General features: G+C 49.1%; 1 pseudogene; it reads left to right on the plus strand.

The window, feature by feature from the left end:
- LOC136113450 (dynein axonemal heavy chain 9-like) overlaps positions 1 to 22006 on the plus strand; it is a 116692-nt pseudogene that overhangs the window by 89391 nt on the left and 5295 nt on the right.

Consider the following 22006-nt stretch of genomic DNA (forward strand, 5'->3'; position numbering starts at 1 on the left):
AAAAAGAAAAATTGGCTGGTTATGTTTTTGGCAATCAGTTGCATAACTATTAACTTTAAAAAGTTTTTAGAAGATTTCTGACTTTTAAAATGTTTTGGTGATGTGGGAGTTATTTTACCAGCACTGGCAATGGCATTGAACAGCTGCAGGAACGGTACAGGTAACTAATTGATTTGCAAAACTGAAATTATTTCATTATTGTGTATAGCATATGAGGTATTTGCGATTTTTTTTTGTAATCTAATCAGCACTGTCGATCTGACAAAAATGGACTTTCTGTACTTTGGCTTTATTCTGTGTTTGTTTAGCTCATACTTTTATGAGAAATGTTGCTCTCACAAGGGCTTATTTTTTAGCAGAATGATGTTCTGTGCCACTTTGCTGCTGCTGGGGCCTATGGGCGCCTGGCACAACGATTTTTCTCAAGGAAGGGTTTTCCCCAAGGCCCTGAAGAGGGAGGCACCTGCTTCACTTTGCTCTGCGACTGCAACAAAATCCAGACCAGTAAACCCAAACCTGCCTTCTTCTCAGGTGAAATCCCTGATCTCTTCCCCGATGATGAAGTAGAAAACATAATCAACAGCGTGAGGAATGAAGTCAAAGGCCGAGGGCTGGTGGACTCCAGGGAGACTTGCTGGAAGTTTTTTATAGAGCGTGTTCGACGGCAGCTGAAGGTGAGACAGGCTGGGGGAGTTCAGGTCTTCGCCATCTGCCTTGGTGCAGGAGCATGGGGTGAAGATGCTTTGGGCTGCCTGGTAGGAAGGTCAGACCGCAGCCTGAAAGGCTTTTCTGCCTGTTCATGATGAGAACTGTGATGCACTCAGCAAGTAGCACTGAAGTGCAGGAAATGCTCTCTGTTGTCATCACTTCTTGGGTGTTAGAAAGCACTATGGAAGTTGAGAACGTTCTCTTTCAAGAGCTGAGCAGGACCAGCCGCTCCCTTTTCAAAGCCGGGCACAGGGGTGCATCAGGACGAGGTCTTGCTGCTTGAAAGAGCTGCTGAAGGGATCAGTGTTCATGTTGTTGGGGTTCCATTGCCAGAAGAAATGAAGTATTATGTTAAAAACAGAGTGCTGGAAACTGAGTGGCATGCAATGTGCCTACAGGATTTCTTCCAGCACAGCCCATAATCCAGCATAGAAAGGCCTTATGAATATGTCCAAAAGATCCCAGAACAGTTTCAGGACTATTTCCCATGTGTGCTCAGCTCACGGGGAAAGCACAGTGAGGCGCACAGGAGAGTGAGACTGTTCCAGAAGGTGTTTACCCCTCTGCAGCGCTGTTCACTGCTGCCGGCACAGGGCCAGGAGCTGGGGAGGGCAGAGAGAGAAGCCTTGATCTTTGCTCAATGAAAGCATGTCCTCCTCCTTACTGCTCCGTTTGTGTTGGTGGGACACGGTCACTGAGATAGGGTGGCCCGTTGCTTTTTTGATGTGGGAAGGTACATGTTTACGATGGGGAACAACTGGAAAATTAATTTTTGAGGGAAAATTTGAGGACCATGCCACAGTGTAGGTGCCCAAGGAGAGGGAATGCAGTCCTGCTCTTTCCCTCTCTGGGTGTAGAGGGGATTTTCTGATGAGTCCTGATGCTGTTTTGTGACTTTTCAGCATCTTGGTTGTCTTCTGCCTCCCGTCCCCTCATGGATCTATTCCTGTTATTGTGGTGCACTGGAAGGGCAGTGTGAATATGATTTACTTGAGGCTGATCCCTTCTCTTTTTTCTACCCTTCTCCTTAACCGTGTGTTACAGCAGATGGATGGGGTCAGCTAGGAAGTATTATTTATGCTTATAAATATCTCCAGGGTGGGTGTCAGAGGATGGACAGTGGTGCCCAGCGCCAGGGTGAGGGGCAACAGGCACAGACTGAAACACAGGAGGCTCCATCTGAACATGAGCAGAAACTTGTTTGCTGGGAGGTGCCAGAGCCTGGCCCAGGCTGCCCAGAGCGGGTGTGGAGTCTCCTTCTGTGAGACATTGAAACCCGCCTGGACCCACCTGTGTGATCTGCTCTGTGACCCTGCGTGAGCAGGGCTTGGACTGGGGGATCTGCAGAGGGCCCTTCAGCCCAATCGTCTGGGATCCTGTGAAGAGGCTTTTGTACATGGACAGCTTCCTGAAACTTGCCTGGCCCTGACAGAAAAACGTAGAGGTGCCCAAGGCATATGCTTGAAGGTGCAGGAAGGATTTCTGTGTGTCTGTCCCCATGCGCAGTGGCCATGGCAGAGGAGCAGGAGCTCTAAGTTCAGCTACCTCTTCTGAAATGGAAACTAAAGTGGGTTTGTTACAGGCAGTTCTTTTGTGGCTTCTAAAAGACAGATCATGATGGAGGTGTTGACCCACTATAGCGACATCTGAGCTAACAGCAGCCTGTCCTATGACACTTGCTAAGGTACCAGCCAGGGCTAACAAGTGGGAGAGGGATGATGCACTGAGTGAGATACACTGCTTCCCAAGCTGGTCCTTGCTCACATGTTGCTACTTCATTGCATGGTGGCATCTTGTCCATGTCCTTCTTTGTGGCCAATTAACAAAGCTTATATGGATTTATGAGCCACAGCGGGCTCACAGGAAAAGGGCTGTGATGAACAGTAGTGGTAGGTTTTGGTTCTTGGGTCTTATCTTGCTGTTAAAGCTGGTTGTGAGGCAACAAAGAGGAAAGGTACTTTGCCTTGTCCTGACTTTCCGTCCTTCCAGAAGGAGTTTCCTGCTGGCAAAGGCAGAGCTTGTGCTGCCAAGAGGAGCTGTGGGCCAAGCGGCTGTGGGGCAGGAGGCTCCCAGCCTGCAGGAAAGGCAGGGGATGAGGGAAGGGATAAGGCTGGAGGAAGGAGAAATGGTGCAGGGCAGAGGGGATGCTGGGCAAGGGAGTAACAGCCCCTTGACCAGGCCCCAGAATAATGCAAAGAGAGACCCCCAGGGGCCCACATACACTGCACAGTTTGCTGCAACTCAGAAACTTTTAGCAGCTGGACTGAAATAAAAGCCTGAAAAGCAAAGGACCTGCTGCACAAAAATGCAATGAGTAGGGAAAATATATTCATAAATGCTTTTATTTCTGTTCTGCTTTGTTTTGAGGTTTCTCTATTCAAAAAATGTCTCACTCTGATAAAAGCAGATTTTGAGTTTGAGCCACCTCGACTCTTTTCAATGCTGCTTTCGGGGAAACAGCCCAGGTGGGCCTGTGGTCCTGCCAGGAGAATTTAGATCCATTCACTTTAATTCCTGGTTGCACCACTTGAATACAGATGCCAGTTCCCTGCTGGGCAAAGCTTTGTTTCACTGCTGAAGCAGGGAAGGGTGGTTTTATTAAAACCCAGCTTCAAGCTTGAAAGTGTGCCAGGCTTCTGCTTTTGACCATGGCAATGTTTAACACCACTGCTTGTCTTTATTGCAGAGAAAAAATGTGTTCACTGCCACATTACGTTTTTTTCCATGCCAGGCTTGCTGGCCTGAAGGGCTCAAGGACTGAGGTTGCTGTAACCTCAGCTGGTGCTGTGAGATCTTCCATTCATGGAATCCCAGCCTGGTGGGGACTGAAGGGCCCTCTGCAGATCCCCAGTCCAAGCCCTGCTCACGCAGGGTCACAGAGCAGATCACACAGGTGGGTCCAGGCGGGTTTCAATGTCTCAGAGAAGGAGACTCCACACCCGCTCTGGGCAGCCTGGGCCAGGCTCTGGCACCTCCCAGCAAACAAGTTTCTGCTCATGTTCAGATGGAGCCTCCTGTGTTTCAGTCTGTGCCTGTTGGAAGTGGATGGAAGAGCCTGAGCTGGGCTGTGCAGCTGGAACCCCATGCCTGCTCCTGGCTGTGTCTTCTCACGTTCTCCTTCCCTGGGCTCTGCAGGTTGTGCTGTGTTTTTCGCCCGTGGGCAGCAAGCTCCGTGTCCGCAGCAGGAGGTTCCCTGCCATCATCAGCTGCACGGCCATAGACTGGTTCCAGGAGTGGCCGCAGGAGGCCCTCGAGTCTGTCAGCCTCCGCTTTCTGCAAGAAACAGAGACCGTGGAGGTGAGCACCTCACCCACTGGCATCTGGGGCTGCCATGGCCGTGCCTGGGTTTGGGTTCCTCTGCGGGGGGTGCTGGTGGCAGCCAGGTGTGACATGTCCCTCTGCTTGGTGCAAGCAGTGCCTCTCGCGATGGGGACAGCACTGCAGGGACAGCACTCACCCAGGACATCTGGGTGACCGTTCAGAGAGGAATTGCTGGTAACTCTCTACTGCTTTAGGATGAGAGAAAATGGCCTCAAGTTGTGCCAGGGAAGGTTCAGATTGGATATTAACTAAGGTTTCTTCCCCAAAGGGCTGTCGGGCATTGGAACAGGCTGCCCAGGGCAGTGATGGAGTCACCATCCTTGTGGAGGGGTTAGACAGAGATTAAGTTCTTAGGGCCATGATTTAATACCAGAGTTAAGTTATCGTTACACTTGATGTTCTCAAGTGTCTCTTCCAACCAAAATGTTTCTATGATGCTAATTAACTTAAGCAAAGCAGGTTTTTCAGAGAGGGGCACAGCCCTCAGCTGAAGCATGGCCGTGGGCACCATGTTGTGTTTGTGCACTGATAGCACTGCCAGACACACCACTGCTTTGCAAGCAAGAGCGGCAGCTTACAAATCGGTGCAGGAAATAACCTAATGCTTATGGTTATTGCAGGGAACATGGGCTTTGCTCTCCACAGGCGTGTCTGAGCGCCTGTAATTCTCAAGGGCAAAATTATGTCAAGTTCTCATTGATGACAACCTGCTGCTGGACTAAAAGAGATTCAGTTATGTTTATTGAGCTTTTCTGGGCAGGATTTTTGTAGAATAAAGTCTACAATGTTTCTTTTTATGTGTGTGCTTTCCCTATTTGTAGAGGAGAAAAGCCCAAATTTATGCTTGAAAGGCTGTTATTTTATAGAGCTTAACGCTAGAAAAATTGCTTGGAATAAGATAAAATATGAGATAAAAAGATATAAAAAGAGGTATACAGTACATGAACAGACAAAGTTATTTTAGAGATAACAAATGAAAAGGGATCAACTTAGATGTTCCAGCCTGGATTTTGCTGCAGCAGAATAAAATGTTAATAAATTCCTTTGTATATGGCACAGATCTGCACTACATATAGTTGTTCAGTTTGAAATATTTTCTCCTTGTCTTCTCATCTTACTTTTAGGATTCAGTGAAAGATTCAATAAGCAAATTCATGGCCTATGTCCACACAAGTGTCAACGAGATTTCGCGATTGTATCTGAGCAATGAGCGACGATAGAACTACACCACTCCAAAGTCCTTCCTTGAGCAAATCAAACTCTATCAGAATTTGCTACTGAAGAAGGGCAAGGATTTAAAAGCAAAAATGGAGCGGCTGGAGAATGGCCTGGAGAAGCTCAAGAGCACATCTGCACAGGTAAGCAAACCCTTGGGGTTAAAAGCTGATGGGTTTTCGTGTTTCTCTGTTAGAGGCATCTCCTCATCCTGGTTTGAAGGAGAACTTTACCGGCTGGAACTGTGCAGAGTGTAAAATTTGCACTAGATCCTGGCTCTAGTCTGGTGTGAACTGGTTCTTTGAGGAGCAGGAGTTGTGTCTGTACTGGAAAGGAGAAGGGGAGGGATGTATATTCAGTCCCTGCTGCTGGGGTGGTGCCAGTCCCTGGTGACAGATCACAGGAACTGAAATGAGATAGGGATCCAACTGGCTATGTACATCTTTTAATTATTATCTTTCAGTTGTGACAAGATACCTTATAAAATAGAGGGAGATCAGTGATTTTTGGAGTAGCATCCAGGGGATCTACAATGACTTCAGCAAGAATCCTTTTAAAATATAGCTGATGGCCATTTTTCCTTGCATTATGCTGTCCATCTTTGAGGGAAACTACTGCGTGTCTGAAATGTAGACCAGCCATCCCCAAATCGCCCTGCTAAGGACCAGCACTGGCACTCTTGTGCAGTAAAGACTAGATGTTGTTCTGAGTATTTCACAAACCCCTCTGTAGTGACTCAAACTGCCTTTCAGAGCTTTGCTGTCTACACCAGTTGCTAGCTCCCGTTTTTCTCTCCATTTCATATTCTATGAACTGTTTCAAATGTTCTCTTACAAGCTTCTGCTGTGGCAAATGGACCTCTCCTGAAGCTGCTCTGGGGAAACGCAGGGGGTTGGTGGGAATGAAGGACTAGCGGGTTCACTCCCTTCTGCCTATGTGCTCTGGGTAATGCTGCTGACATCAACAACGTCTGTCGTGCTCAGAAGGGTGTGTGCCTCGCTGGAGGGTGATGTATGGGCTTTATTAGTGCCTCTTGGCTCTGAGAGCCTGCGTCGCACTTGAGCACTTGCTTTCTTCATGGTGCAGGACAGGTCTTTGAGGACACAGAATGGGAGGGGGCATGTTTCATGTCCCCTTTGCAGGTTCTGTCATCTCCTGCGGAAGGATGGGGCTGCGGTTGAACAGCCAGTAGCAGAGAACACCAGTTAGAACCAGTGATGTCAACCAGAGCGACCTCACACCCACCCTACCTATGGGGGGAAATCATTTTGCTGACCTGTGCATTGCTGCTGGTTTTGGTGGTGTCCCAGTGATGGAAAATTTGTGTTAGGTCTATTTTTTATTGCAAGCAACTAATATGAAACCAACCTTTTGAGGGGAAACAAGTCCCTGTAGTGTCGGTCAAACATGGGAACCTTTTGTATTCTTCAGTTGTATCTGCATATGGGTGTTTTGTTGGCAAGGGTTCTCTGACCAGCCACAGAAGAGGTGCTGAGGAGTGGTGGAGGGCTGGGGAGGAGATGGGGAGCCACAGCACCTTGGGGTCTTGTCTGTTTTACTGTTGCGAGAAGGATAAAAGGAAGCGATGTTCATATCTGGTTGGAGTAAGGCTGGGTGAGAAACGCCTGTTTGTGAGGTTCCTGAAGATGCAGAGCAGTGAGGAGAAATGTGTCAAATTTGAATCTGAGATTAGCACTGGGGGCCTAAAATTAAACACCTGAAATATCAGATGTGTGCAATAGTCAAAACTGCTGCCGAGTTGAAACAAGGGTGTGGATATTTAGCAGTAGTGAAAATCATACCAGAACGTTCAATCTTGTCTGAACTTTACACTCACCCATGGTTGGTCCTGGTGCTGAGGAGCTGACGAGTCTTATGTCTCAGGTGTGTCATCTCCAAGCTGTGTCGTGGTGCTTGAAAGTGATATGTTGTGGGTTGTTTTGGTTTTGTTTTTTTCTTTAAATTTCAAAGCAAAGGTGGAGGATTTGGATACCTGGGTGTGGCCTTACGTCTGAGGACTAGTGCTCCTGTCACCAGGATTCTCCAGTTTCCTGCTGCTTGGATGCCACGACAAGTTAATGATGAGTTTTATGCATTTCTATAGACCTTCCAGTGTGGCCTCAGCATGAGGGAGCTGTTGTGCAAATAGTTGCGGGGTACATTTTGACTTAACCATTCCAACTTCAAAATAACCTCTTCCCCCTCCTTTGACTTGTTTCCCCTCTCCACCCCTCGTCCCTGCTCTGGACAACTTGATACTGTTGACCAACTTTTCTTCTAAAGAAATGTTTTCCATTTCCTATGTTTCCTCACCATCTTTCCCTGAAGACAGCGACTGTCCTCAGTACCCTGAAAAGCAGGAGCCGGCTTCCAGTTATTAGGACATAGAAGACTTAGGAAGATGCATGGGATGAGTAATTTGTTTTTCCAAGTGATGTTCACCATGAAGAGGTCAGCGCTCTGTTCAGAGCTCATTGCTGAGTCATTTTTTGGATGACCTTGGTTAATATTGCATCACTGGATTCCAGATCCAAGTCTTGCTTGCTCTATCAATTAGTTGCTGACCTTTGTGATGTATTTTGTGTTCTTGAAACAAAGCAGGGAAAATGAGGTAAAATGAGTCTTCTGGGAACCTGCCCTGCAGGTTTTCTGTTCTTTAATAATTCTTCTTGCTCTGTCCTGGTTGAGTGTTCATGGGTAAGAAGACCAACAAGGCCAATATCCTGGTGGGGGTTTGTTACAGCCCACCCAACCAGGATGAAGAGGCAGGTGCAATATTCTGTGGGCAGCTGGGAGAAGTCTCCTGATCGCCAGCCCTTGTTCTTGTGGGGGACTTCAACCCACCAATGTCTGCTGGCAATACCACACACAGAGAGATTAATAGTGTTCTCTCCTCACTCTGGGGTGATGGTCTGCTGTCATTTTTCCTGCCACCTCGGTCTCTCTTTGTACAATTATTCTTGAAGTGTTACCCAAAAGTTTCCGAAGAAGCAGCAAATAGCTCTGTGTGCAAGCTGCCACCCTTTTTGGTGTGAGAGAGGGGAAATCTGAGTACCTGGTTACCGTGACGTTTGTAGAAAGAGGAGAATTTTTCATGCCTTTATTCCTGGCATTGCTGTGCCAGGGACGGCTCCGCAGGCCACCCATGGGAGCGCATTAGATATTTCAGCTGTGCCTTCCCGAGGCGGCGGTGTGAGCCCGCCCCGCTCAGCGCTGTCTCATCAGGCGTTTTCATGGCTGGGCATCAGGCTGTGTGGGAAGGGAGGAGAAATGGATGTGACAGACTGGTTTTGCTGTGGAAACGAGCCTGACATTAAAGGAAACTTGTTTGATGTGTTGAGGGGGTGAAACTGGAGGAGTGAAGTTCATAAATCTGCATTCCTGGTGCTGCCCCCAGGATACCACTAAAGAGAGTGGATTTAGTTGTTTAGGCGTAGCTCCTGTTTCTCTCTTTCCACTGCACAAACACTATTAAATTGTCCCTGTTCAACTGTGTTTGAGCTGTAGCCTCACTGGGGAAGTGTGATTTGTTTCCTTACACAGGTGAGGGAGGCTGGAGGTCAGCAAACGTCCCCCAGATGTGGCGAGGTCTGTTAGCAGAGGGTCCTCAGCTCCCACTTGGATCATTTCCACTGGGAATTTAACGTGTTGCCCAAGCCAAACTGGGCAGTAACACACACCTTCACAGTAACACACACCTCTGGCCTTCCAAATGTTTCATTCGGGCAAAGCCCCAACTGAATTTCTTGATTTTAAAATCCTGACAGTGTTATAGCAAGTCATTTACCCTTCCGCTATTACATGTGCTTGGCTGAAAGAAGGTTTTGTCAGAACATTTTCTGTTCTCAGGGGCTGTGCTGAGGGCTGAATTTACATCAGCTGTTGAGTGCTGGTGGGTTTTAATCCCTCACTTGTTTTGTTGTGGCCACGTAAACCCCTAAAGCTCCCATTCATGTCTATATCCAGCACATCATTTTTGGGCAGAAGCTCACAAGCCATATCTGCTATCAGTGAAGCCTCCCACTTCAGTTTCCTGCAATCCCCAAAGATGTGGAGCTGAACAAGAAGCTGCTGCTGAGTTTGCTGAATGAAGGGATTACATGCTCCTGAAGGCTGGAGTCATCTGGATTTACAGTTGCGTCTTTGCCCAGGTGAAAACAGCATTGTAGTGCTGGGCAGCAGGAGGTGACAATGACTGAAGCGCACAAAGAGACTTCTAAGAAACCGCCCTCCACTTGAAGCTGATGCCGAATGTCAATAGCTTCAGTTTATATGATTGCAAATCTTGCTCTCTCTTCTGGTATAAAAATGGAATTATCAACAAAAGCAAGTGTCTGACTTCCCTTCTAGTAAGTACTTTTATGTAGGTGAAGATGTATTGAAGGAGCATTAAGTAATCCTTTATGCGCCTGACCTCAGGACAGGGAAAAACTCCATGGTCTGCACAGAGCCTGTGGAAATTAATCGATACGGTGCTTTTAGAAAGAGACTTTCTGTCTTGGAGTGAGAGCCAGTGTGAGCTGCCCCACCATGTGAGCGCTCCAGCCTGTTGCTGGAAGTGCTCCTACCTTACGCGTCTGAGTAGCTGCTTGGTGGAGCTGCTACCACTGCTGTGCCTCGAGGCTGCCAGCTGAATGGGGGATCCCTTCTCAAGCTCATTTGACATCACGAATTGGAACAGAAGTGTGATGGGAGCGGCTGAGGGACCTGGGGGGTTCAGCTGGAGAACAGGAGCTGAGGGGAGACCTTCTGATCTCTGAGCTGCCTGAAAGGAGCTTGGAGCCAGGGGGGGTCAGGCTCTGCTCCCCAGGAACAAGCGCCAGGAGCAGAGGAAACGGCCTCAAGTTGCGCCAGGGGAGGTTGAGGTTGGATGTGGGGAACAATTTCTTCCCCAAAGGGCTGTGGGGCATTGGAACAGGCTGCCCAGGGCAGTGCTGGAGTCACCAGCCCTGGAGGGCTGGACAGACGTGGAGATGAGGTTCTTACGGATGTGAGTTAGTGCCAGTGTAGGTTAAACAGTTGAACTTGGTGATCTTAAAGGTCTTTTCCAACCAAAATGATTCTATGATTCCACAATGTAAAGTCCCTCAAGCCTTGGGCGTCTGACAAGGGCTGTATGTGTCAGCAGATCACAATCATGATGTTTGTGGTGTGAAAAATGCCCTTAGTGCCACAAGTCTGTAGGACCTGATGGTTGTAAGGGAACTGATGGGCATCTTCTTCTGCCGTGTGTGTGCGGGGTGCGGGGGGGAGGAGGTGTGTTGCAGGGTGTGCCTGGCAAGCAGGGGGTTCCTGGTGCACAGGACCTCCTCAAAACCTGCACGTGGCAAAATAACACCTGCTCTGTTCTGTAGGTGTCAAGGCTGAGAAGAGAAAGAAAGCGTAGCTGAATTGTAGTGCGTCATCGCCACTGCCAAACACATGTGTACAGTGCATGCGTGCCTCTGTTAGAGGGGACGTGATGTGACACCAGATCTCGTGTTCAAAGAGAGGTGACAGCTGGGTGTATTTGGTTTTCTGATGAGAACAGCTTGCTGCAAGTGCCTGGCCTATGGTGAGGCTCCTGATTGCACAAAGGCAATCCCAGGAACAGCTGAAATGAAAGTTTCCACCTGCTTCCCATCAGATCATACTCAAAGCAGCATTTGCATTGCCCTGGCACCTCAGTCCTCTTTCCAGGCAGGGAGCAGGGCTGGGACAACCTCAGCAGCTCCATCTGCTGATGGGGTTTCTCCCCTGCTGGGTTCCTCACCGCTCGCAGGCTGCTCCACTGTGTGCACCACACACACCGACCCTGACCCAAGCAACCATGGGCAAAGGAGAGCAGCAAATCTTGCTAACAGCTAGAATACCACTTTTCTGTGCTACCGTGGCATTGCTTGCTTTGCCCACAGGCCCTCTGTGCTTTTGAGTGCTGCTCAGCCCCTCCGGAGTGTGACCCTGTGCTGCTGTGCAGGGCAGGAACAGGTTGGTGCGTGTCTGTGCTCCCACATGTGTTTCTTCCCTCCAGGTGGATGAGCTGAAGGCCAGGCTGGCAGCCCAAGAAGTGGAGCTGAAGCAGAAGAATGAGGATGCTGACAAGCTGATCCGGGTGGTGGGAGTGGAGACGGAGAAAGTGAGCAGGGAAAAGGCGATTGCTGATGAGGAGGAGCAGAAAGTGGCACTGATCACCCAGGAGGTCGAGCAGAAACAGAAGGACTGCGAGGAGGACCTGGCCAAAGCTGAGCCTGCCCTGGAGGCTGCCCAGGCTGCTCTGAACACCCTTAACAAGGTAGGGTAAAGATTCCCCTGGGAATCCAGTATCTGCCGACTGCATTGGAGCAGGGGGAAATATCATCTGATGGCCCAAATTTTTGGGCGATGTATTCACCCTCCTCCAGCTTCCTCCCAGCTGGTGCATACTGGGTTCTTGGTGTAACTTAGAGTAGCAGCAAGGCTGCACCAAGTTGCCTTTTACTCATGTTTATGGAGAGCAGGAGGAACTGGAGGTGGGTGTTTCGTTTGCACCTCTTCTCCACTGTTGGCTGGCTCCACTGCTCGTTGGTTCTGCCCCACAAGGAAGGGAAGGTCACCTTAGAATCGTAGATCCATAGAATCACAGGATGGTTTAGGTCGGAGGGACCTTCAAAGCTCCCCCAGTGCCACCCCTGCCATGAGCAGGGACACCTTCAACAGCTCAGGTTGCTCAGGTCATTCCCCAACTTATACTGGAACCTGGACGGACCTACAATTTATCTTGACTTGAAGTTCACACGGCATCCTGGAGCAGAAAACTCCTGCTGCACCCAGGGCAGAGGAGTGGCCAAGCACCTGGTGCAGCTGGAAAATCAGAATGAATCCCATGACTGCAGCAAGGCAAGGCTCTGTCATGCCTCAAACCATGGCTCAGTCATAGCCCTCTTGGGGGAGAGGAAAACAACTCTCCGTCATCAGGAATGGGTTTGCTGTTTAATTAGCTTTCAGAAAACATGGCTTTGCTGCAGAGATGTGTTGCTTTGGCTCTTGTTCCTGGAAGGGAAAGGACTGTACAAAGGGAAAATGTTTGTCTCCTTATTAGTTTTGGTTTCGTGCTGGAGCTGTAGAATATTTCATTAGGCAAAGGTTAGGGAGATGCTGGGATTTTTCTCTAGGGACCTGTGAAGCTGCAGTAGCAGAGCACTGGAAGGCATGGTCTCCTTTACCTGCTGATCGGAGATGCGCCGGAGAGCTTGACCTGCTTACTAATGTGAATAATCTGCAATATTTGTGTGTGTATATACAGTTTCTCCCCAATTATCTGTCTTCTTTGGGCAGCACTGCTATATGCAACATTAATATGGAAAATAGTGAGAAAAACTGTCAAGTAGAATGCAGCAGTAAATATACATAGTTAGCTACCAAGAAGCTCAGTAAGTATGTGGATACATGGACATTTCTGTGCCAGTGTCACCTGCTAGTTTAAAAGAAGAACAACCATGTCTATTCAGACTTGTATAGTATATGCATAAAATAATTAAGGTAATAAGTATATGGACCATGATGGATGCCCAGCAGGTTATGACAGACCCAGCACAGAGCACCTGCAAAATCAAAAAAATGCAAAGCCAGATGTGACAGTGAGTTTGAAAACTTAGGAAATCAGGTTTTAGAGACAAAAATGCCCTTTATCTCTTGCAGTGCAATTTGTCTGCGGGCTGTTCCTCAGCATCTGCATCCCCTAAGGAGTGCAGGACATGGAACTCGGGGGATCTGATGTTTCGACATCCTCATCTCATTTTGGGAGGAGGGAAGGAGGAGATGAAGGCACAGCGACTCCGGGACTGCCTTCCCCTGCCCGTGGGTCTCTGCTTGGCACAAAGCACTTGCAAGAGGAGGCAGAGTTGTCTCTCTGGGCAGCCTGTGCCCGTGTGAGGAGGAGGATGGTGCTTGGCCAGTGCTGCTCAGTCTCCGCACAGGTTACAGAGAGCAGAAAACAGTGACAGTATCAAAAGCAACAAACTTGCCATGCAATTGCCTGCAAGGAATATCCCCCTGGAGATGGTCCAGAGACATCTGAGGATGCCATAGTGGTTCCTGAGGCAGGTGGCACTCGGTGTCAGTGTCCTGTCTGGTTTCCATCCTGGGGATACTCCAGTGTGCAGAAGAAGAATTTAGAGTGATATAAGGTTGTAGCATGGAGGGTGTTGATCTCTTCTCCTGAATAGCAAGCGATAGGATGAGAGGGAATGGCTTCAAGTTGCACGAGGGGAGGTTTAGATTGGATATCAGGAAAAATTTCTGAATGGAAAGGGTTGTCAAGCATTGGAACAGGCTGCCCAGGGCAGTGGTGGAGCCACCATCCCTGGAGGGGTGGAACAGATGCGGAGATGAGGTTCATAGGAACATGGATTAGTGCCAGAGTCAGGTCATGGGTTGAACTTGATGATCTTGAGGGTCTCTTCCAACCAAAATGATTCCATGATTCTGTGATTAAAATGCAACAGATTGATGCCATCAGGGAAAAGGGCAGAGCTCCTTTTACATGGTACTCAAGTTCATCAGCGTGGCGCTCACCATGGGCTTGACTTGTCCTCTTCCCGTGGCGCCAGAAACTCTCACAATAGGGAAGGAAACCAGGCACCCCATGCTGCCCAGGGCTTCCTCCATCTCCTGACCAGGACAGCATCATCCTCCCCTCCACCCAGGGCAGTGGCGTCCCCGTTCCTGTCACGCCGTGAAGTGTTCACTTCCTAGGGAAAGAACAACAGCACCCACTCAGCATCCCATTGCCAGCAAGATGCAGGCTGTGAAAGACAGGCTGCTTTGCCAGAGCCCCCCAAGCAGCACCCCCAGCACACGGGGGCTCCGGAGAGGCCACATCGTCCGTGCTGCTCCCGGCTGAGCTGAGCTGGGTGCTGGGGACACAGGAGGGAATGTCGGGCTGCTCGCCTGTGCTCACGGTTGGCTCCGTGTCATCGAGCATGTTAATTAGAGACGTTTCACACTGGAAATGCACACAGCTCCCAAGGGCCTGTTTCTGCCAGCTCGATGATTAAGAAAAGCTCAAAGCAAACGAAGACACATTTAGGAATAGATTCATGGCAGATACCTTTATCTAAAAAATGAATGCTCAGAAGTACCAGACTCTCGCACCTTGCTGCCACAGATAGAAACTGATAGAAGCAGAACATCAGAGAAAATAGATTAAAAACTATTCAGAACTGATAGAAACAGGAGCTGACTGAAACTCATAGATTTTCCTTAAACCAGTGTTGAAACAGCCCTTATCCTTGTTTTGACAACAGCGTGTCATCTGAGCACAGCTGAGTTACCCGCGCTGGTTTTTCCTATGCTAAAGCTAAATCGCGTGTGCGTGGAGACAAGATTTAAGATGTCAGCAGATCAAATCCTCAGCACTGCTTTATTGTCACAGTTGCAAGGGTGTTAGGAAATAGGTGCTTTCTCCGCAATTCACCTTTTTTTAACTTAGGTTAAGATTCATCCCACTTTCTATTAGGGACTCACTGAAGCTGCCTGTGTTGACAGTGGAGGAGGTGGATTAGCTGATTTTCTTGTGAGGGGACTGTCTGTTCACCCCAATGACTGCCATCCTGCTAAAGGTGCTTTGTTTAAGTGCCTAAATTTGGGCTGGATGATGGCCCCAGGGGTGCACACAGATAGTTCAACAAGACCTCAGTGCAAGGGTGTCTGGCACAGGGAGTAGTTGAGCACAAAGAGAAGAGCTTCAAGGCAGTTTTAGAGGGGCTGGGGGCAATTTGAAGAGGTTATTATTTGGAAAGTTTTCCTTTTTCCTTATCCTGATCTTCTGAGACGGCAAAAAACCTCCTGCAGCAGGGAAAGGGTGGGAGTGTGGGGAGGAACATGGGGCTGGGCTGGTCCGGGTGCAGGGAACTGAGCACATGTGCTGCAGACATGCACAGCGGTGATTTAGAGGCAAGAATGTTTGGGCTGGAAGAAACCCAATTTATCAGATTGATAGCTTGGGAGCCTGACTCTATTAGTTGCAAAGTAGAAAGCAAACCCATTAATTTTTGTCTAACAACCTTGTTTTCCCGTTTTCAGAAGAATCTGACGGAGCTGAGGTCCTTTGGCTCACCACCTTCAGCTGTCAGCAATGTCACCGCAGCCGTGATGGTGCTGATGGCCCCAGGAGGAAAGATTCCCAAGGACAGGAGCTGGAAAGCAGCCAAAGCCGCCGTGGCCAGGGTGGATGGCTTCCTGGACTCCTTGATCAAGTTCGACAAGGAGAACATCCATGAGAACTGCCTCAAAGCCCTTCAGCCCTATTTACAGGATCCCAAGTTTAAACCCGAATTTGTGACCACCAAGTCCTTGGCGGCGGCCGGGCTCTGCTCCTGGGTGGTGAACATGGTGCGGTTCCACGCTGTGTTCTGCGAGGTGCAGCCCAAGTGGCAGGCTCTGAGCAGGGCCAACGCCGAGCTGGCGGCTGCCCAGGACAAGCTGGCCAGTATCAAGGCCAAGATTGCTGTAAGTGCTTGCCCTTCGGTGGGAGCAGTGTAAGGGAAAGGGAGCTGGGGGTCCTGGGGACAGCAGGGTGACCATGAGCCAGCACTGGGCCCTTGTGGCCAGGAAGGCCAATGGTACCTGGGGTGGGTTAGAAGGGGGTGGTCAGTAGGTCAGAGAGGTTCTCCTGCCCCTCTGCTCTGCCCTGGGGAGACCACACCTGGAATATTGTGTCCAGTTGTGGCCCCTCCGTTCCAGAAGGACAGGGAACTGCTGCAGAGAGTCCAGCGCAGCCACCAAGATGCTGGAGGGAGTGGAGCATCTCCCGTGTGAGGAAAGGCTGAGGGAGCTGGGGCTCTGGAGCTGGAGAAGAGGAGACTGAGGGGTGACTCATTCATGGGGATCAATATGGAAAGGGGCAGTGTCAGGAGGATGGAGCCAGGCTCTTCTGGGTGACAACCAGGGATAGGACAAGGGGCAATGGGTGCAAACTGGAACACAGGAGGTTCCACTTAAATACAAGAAGAAACTTCTTCCTGGTGAGGGTGGCAGAGCCTGGCCCAGGCTGCCCAGGGAGGCTGTGGAGTCTCCTTCTCTGCAGACATTCAAACCCGCCTGGACCCCTTCCTGTGGAACCTCAGCTGGGTGTTCCTGCTCCATGGGGGGATTGCACTGGATGAGCTTTCCAGGTCCCTTCAACCCCTGACATTCTGGGATTCCGTGACTTGTCACACTGGTCACTGCCTGGGGAGAAATCCTCCACTTTGGAGCAAACTGCTTCTCTGTGCTCACGTGTGGAGTGGGAATCCAAAGATTTTTTTTTACTGCTGCTTTCTACATTTCATCTGTTCTTCGCCAGCCTTGCTTACACCTTGAAAGAAAGGCTAATTAATAATTCTTATTATTCCCACCTAGTTTTTCAAAACGTAATTTACCTCTACACCTGGGTCCTCAGGACACTCATTGTCTCAAACCAGTGTGTTCCTGGGGGGGAAGAGGAACCGGAGGCTCATTCAGAGCACTCACAGCATGTGCTGGGCTGGCTCCCTGCGCTCAGTCCCCGATGATGGGCGTTTTTTGCAGGATGACGACTGCTGAAGTACGAGGCTAAAAGTTTGTCCCTGCACAGCTCCCTGATGGCAAATCTTGTGCATCATCCTTATTTAGTTTTTTGCTAATTAAAAAAAAAAAAAGAAAAAAGGCAGCGCAGCAGGGACATCTTTACCCAGCCTGGCCTGGGATGTCTCCAGGGATGGTTCAGCCACCACCTCTCTGGCCAAGCTGGGCCAGGCTCTCACCACCCTCAGGGCAACAATTTCTTCCTCATGTCCAGCCTGAATCTCCCTCCTTTAGTTTAAACCATCACCCCTTGTCCTATCGCAACAGGCCCTGCTCAAAAGTCTGTCCCCATCTTTCTTATCAACCCCATTGACGTATGGAAAGGCCACACTAAGGTCTCCCCGGAGCTTCTCTTCTCCAGCTGAACCCCCCAGCTCTCTCATCCTGTCCTCCCAGCAGAGCTGCTCCAGCCTCGGATCATTCCTGTGGCTCCTCTGGCCCCGCTCCAGCAGGTCCATGTGTGTCCTGTGCTGAGGACCCAGAGCTGGACCAGCACTGCAGACAGCAAAAAAACCCCACAAAAAACCCAGACAAATAAGTCAATAAAATCAAAATACGTAAAAAATATTGACAAGTAAGTAAAAATATTGACTTATTTTGGAGCATGTGCCCCGAAACCTGCCTTTTCTTAACATGCTGTGGATCTGGCATCCTCCTTCATGAGTGAAGGATCCTGTGTGTCTGTGCCTTCGTACTGACACCACAGTGTGTGCAAAATCCCCTTTAAAAACCAACATGTGTTGTCAGCTGGGCTGACAGTTCTGTGTTGAAATATGCGGCTTTGAGATGTGCACTTGGAGAGGGGCAGCGCTGTTCCTGCAGCCCAGCTCGTGCGAGGACTCATCTGTTCCATCTTCGTTTTAGAAAATTTATAGCTCTTTTGATGCCTCCTAGGCTTCTTAAAATGCTTACTACACTTTTTAACTAAAAATATTAAAGAAAAGGCTGCAGATTCCTCCAGTAGCCCCTTCCTGCTGCAGAGGTGGGCACAGCACCTGGAGCAGGGCTGGATTTAGAGCTATTTAGCCTCTAATTCTCCCATCTCAGATGTGAAATACAGCACTGGGAAACATTTTTTTTATCCCTTTATGGTTCTTGTTTCTGAAGCTTTTAATGTCTGAGCTTTTTCTCTTCTTTCTTTTTTTGAAGAAGTGGGATTTGGTTAAGGAAGTGGCAATCCCCCCAATCTTTGGGGGGATTACTGGTACCTCACCAGCATGCGCTTGCAAAACTGATTGGTTTAGGTGAGTTTTCCCCTCTGCAGATGGGTAATGACACACTGCTCGGCGCAGGGCTGGATCTGGAGGGATATCCCTGCTTATCAAACTGTGATATCTTGGATACCTTCATTGACGTGAGGCTGATTCATACCTGCTCACAACAGGGCCCTGAGCTGCCGCATATCTATTTTTAGGAATAAATGAGACTATTTGGATTTTCAAAAATACTTATCACTTTGCCTGGGAAGTAAGGTCACTACAAATCTGGGGAGGGTAGATATAGAAGTGAGAGCTGTCCTCCCAGCTGCACACAGATGTGTTTGTGTGTTACTGCAGAGTGGGTCTGGTGGGCATTGCAGCTCTGACCTGTTCTCACAGCTCACGCTCATGTATCAGATTGTGCTTGTGTAATGGGGTTTTATATATAGGAGTGTACGTATGCACACACATTCATGTACCTGCAGGGACAGAAACTTTTTGTGTTATTAATTCCAAGACAGGTCAAGGAGGGAGCGCTTTGTGTTTTCCAGTATCCTGGAGAGCTGCAGATACTGGAATGGAATAGAATGGAATGGAATAGGATAGAATAGAATAGGATAGAATAGAATAGAATAGAATAGAATAGAATAGAATAGAATAGAATAGAATAGAATAGAATAGAATAGAATAGAATAGAATAGAATAGAATAGAATCCTTTTTTATTTTCAGGTTTGTTTCTAGCGTAGCTCAAACAGCGTTAGAGTGATTTACGAGCAGTTTATCCTTAAGCAGTTTGCACTGGGTGGAGATAAAATCTATTATTACTTCTGCCTCTCTTATCAGAAGTGAGATGCTCCAAGTGCTTGTGGGAGCCCTTGATTTGTTTTAGACCTGAGTGTGAGCAGCTCTGGCCAAGCAAAGGGACAGTGTGGGGGGCTCCAGGTGCTTTGGGAGCTTCTGCCCCTTCCCAGCCCTCAAACACTTTGCAGCCGGCCTGCACGTGAGATGGTCCCACCTGGAGCTGCTTGCGCTCCTCTGTCACAGTGTCCAAGGCAGCTCAGGCAGCTTTAGGAGCAGGATCACTTTATTGACTTCTATGTCATAGTCCTTTCTAGAAAGAGGGCACAGGAGGTGTGTTCTGGCGATGGTTCAAGCCCCAGGAGCCCCTTGGGGTTCTGCGCGCAACTCAGCAGAGCCTCAAGGACTGGACCGAGACCAGAGGGGCTGCAGCATCAGAGAACAAAAGACTTGGTTTTCTTAGCTGCCCTGTTCATAGCTATAGCACCACTCATAGGTGCTTGGCCATAAGGACCCCTTTTCCCAGTTTAAATTCACACCAAATACATTAGTTTTGCAGGTTCTTCGCCTGTGCCCTGCGCTGAGGGTGTGAGTTCCAAGCACACAGTGTAACCCAGGACCCGGCTGCTCCGCGCTGCTCCTGCTGCCGCAGGGGGAGTATCTCTCCAGAAGGGTTTGCCTTAAAACTGTGCTGTGATTTTCTCCTTTTATTTTCTTTTCTCATGTACAGCGCCTCAACGAGAACCTGAGGAAGCTCACAGCCAAGTTTGAGAAGGCCACTTCCGACAAACTCAAGTGTCAGCAAGAAGCCGAAGCGACAGCGTGTACCATTGCTCTTGCGAATCGACTGGTGAGTGTCAGCAGATGCAGCTCTGGTGGCATGAATGGGAGGTACCAGGTGCTGCTGAGATGCGAACCACGTGCGCACAGCACGTTACATCCTCTCATTTTTTTGGAATATGTTTCCTGCACTGCAGCAAGTTTCAGTAATGAAAATGATTTTGCATTGGCTGTTTTCATACATCAGGGTAGGCACTGCTCGTATTGCTATACCCTCTTCACAGGTCTCATCTCCTTTTTGTTACTTAAAAGCTTGATCAAGTACTGATGAGCCAAAACTATATTACTCAAAAATCGTATCATTAAAAAAAAAAAAGACAGGAATATGCCAGTAGCTTTGCAGGTTTAGAAATTATGAAAAGTTAATAGTGAAAAGCTCTAAAAAAGCAGCGCATGTCTCCATTATCAGTCCATCGCTATGCATTGCAATCTATTGTATCTTCAAAATACGCAGCCTCCTAGTCCTCTGCAGGGGCAATGCCCTTGTCACTACTTCACAGATAAGACACTGAGAGATGATGGCTTCTGTTCACACTAGCTGGAGCCCCAGCTCACATCCAGTGCCTTAATTGCCCTTAATGCTTTGCATTTTGGCTTCCGCACTGGCTGTCAGCTCCGAGCGAGCCAGTTCTTCCTCTGAGCAATGGAACAGGGCTGCAGGAGACTGACTGGTGCTTGAGCTCTGCCCTGCCAGGCGGTGGTGTTGGAGCTGGTTCTAGCAGCTGATTCTGCTGACTCAAGCTCCCCCTCTTGCACACAAAGGCACCATTATCATAGAATCACAGAATCATTTGGTTGGAAGAGCCCCTCAAGATCATCAAGTCGAACAGTTAACCCACCCTGGCACTGCCCCATGTCCCTGAGAGTGTCATCTCCATCTATTCAACCCCTCCAGGGCTGGTGACTCCAGCACTGCCCTGGGCAGCCTGTTCCAATGCCCCACAGCCCTTTGGGGAAGAAATTGTTCCCCAGATCCAACCTCAGCCTCCCCTGGCGCAACTTGAGGCCGTTTCCTCTCATCCTGGCGCTTGTTCCTGGGGAGCAGAGCCCGAACCCCAGGCTCCAAGCTCCCTTCAGGCAGTTCAGAGATCAGAAGGTCTCCCCTCAGCTCCTGTTCTCCAGCTGAATCCCCCAGGTCCCTCAGCCGCTCCCATCACACTTGTGCTCCAGCCCCTCACCAGCTCCGCTCCCTTCTCTCAACTCTCTCCAGCACCTCAAGGCCTTTCTTGGTGTGAGGGGCCAAAAACTGAACACATTGATATAATCTCAGTGGAAAGCCCCAATTTTTCCATGTTTTTAAAATATCCGACATGCTAGACCTGCAGGGAAGATGCAGGTGGAGGTCTGGACTTAGGCAGTTGCGTTCACACATTGCAGCTCTTCATGTGCAGAGCTCCTCCCGTGCCCTGTTTTGGGTGAGGGATATGTGCACAGCTGCCGAGCCTGTCCTGTGACCTGGCAAAACTCACTGAAACGTGTGGCCCCTGCTTTGTGACCTGCAGCCTGGGCCTGCAGCAGCCCTGAAAGGCAAGCGGCCGTGCTGCTCTTCCTCCCAGCGGCAGGGGAGATGCTGTGTTTGAACCGCTCTCTTTCCCAAGAGACTCGGCCTGTATCTCCAGGAGACCATCCTGCCTGCTCTGCCCATCTTCAGGGATGCAGGTTGGTCTCTGTGTTGTTGAAGCTGCTACTGCTGGTGGAGCTGGTGGCAGCTGCATCCCAGTACAAAGGTATGTCTAGAAGTGATGCAGGATTCTCTGATTGGCTGTAATCTGTATATAAAGTAAAATATCTGTTTGCATCTATCCCAATGTAGCATGCAGTGATAAATATAGAAGTCAAATGGTTAAGCTTTTTGCTTTGGACATGCAGAGTTGTGCTCTGTTCCACATTTCGTACTCTCAGACCTTCTTAAGTGACCTTCAGCAAATTGCTTTAGCCTGGATTTTCAGAACTGTTTAGATTTCGGGTGAGTTTTCACAGACACATGAAAAAGGGCAGGAAAGTGTTCCCCAAAAGTGCGGAGTTCACCTGCTGCGTGCTTGGGTACTGGGAAACTTGGGAAAAAAGACCCTTCATCTTGAATATCTGTGTGCCTGCGTTGGAAGAGCCGCGTGCAGCCCGGCTGCGGCACAGGCGGCTGCTTTGCCGACAAATGCGTTTGGGACTCTGAGATGCTCAGATATCCGGGGTCAAAGACAAACAGCAGAAAAGTCCCTTCCTGTGCCGATTTAGATCTGTTTTATGCAACCGCTGAAGGAGTTTTATGCTTTCATGTTCTTCAGGTTAAATCTCGCTGAATGCTTCTGAAGCATTTAATTAAAACAGGAAAGTAGCTTTTTCTTTTGAAAGAGCCATTGATGTT

Source organism: Patagioenas fasciata, chromosome 32 (assembly GCF_037038585.1).
Source record: "Patagioenas fasciata isolate bPatFas1 chromosome 32, bPatFas1.hap1, whole genome shotgun sequence".
Taxonomy (NCBI): domain Eukaryota; kingdom Metazoa; phylum Chordata; class Aves; order Columbiformes; family Columbidae; genus Patagioenas; species Patagioenas fasciata.